Genomic DNA, 820 nt, shown 5'->3' on the forward strand with positions numbered 1-820 from the left:
GCTTAATTAGCAAACCATAATTTCTTTGTTTATAACTTTTCCCGTCCATTGAAAGACTATTAAAAAAATACCCACCAAGTTATAAAAAAAAAAAAGAAAAAAAAAATATTTACAAGTCAGTGTGAATAACATAATATTATACGTAACAAAACACCTACATGATATTATGTAATTTGAAAGAGGAGTTTTAAAATTTAAATCTTACAAATCAAATTTTATCATATAAATAATGTTAATGGTATGTTATACACTGCAGTTTATAAATAAAACTCTTAAAAAAAAATCATTTATAGTGACTGTACTCATTTTCTCGTTTGTTTTTACAGATAAGATGAGTTGAGATAAAAGTTAAAAATTGAATAAAATATTGTTAGAATATATTTTTTTAATATTATTTTTATTTTAAGATTTGAAAAAGTTAAATTATTTATTTTATTTTATGAGAGAATTTAAAAAAATTCTAATGATTAGATGAGACGAGATGAAATAAAAATAATTGTGAAAACAAAGAGGGTAATGACATAATGCACTAAATCCATGGTCAAATCGAATGATTCGACCAGTTTCAAAATCTGTTTAATTAAATATTAGTTTTCAGAAAAGTTAAATAATTCTGAGAGGCGCCTGAGAAACTGAAAGAGCAACAACATCTTATTCCACCAAATGAAAACAAGAACAATCATTCAGAACCAGCTGAAGTGATTATATATGTAGGCACCAACAAAGAAGATTAAATTTTTTAATCTTCACTGCTCACTTAAATGTATATTCAATACACCTAAGCTTTTGATCTAACCATGTCAGTGATTAAATTACGTGA

Source organism: Juglans regia, chromosome 5, assembly GCF_001411555.2.
Source record: "Juglans regia cultivar Chandler chromosome 5, Walnut 2.0, whole genome shotgun sequence".
Taxonomy (NCBI): domain Eukaryota; kingdom Viridiplantae; phylum Streptophyta; class Magnoliopsida; order Fagales; family Juglandaceae; genus Juglans; species Juglans regia.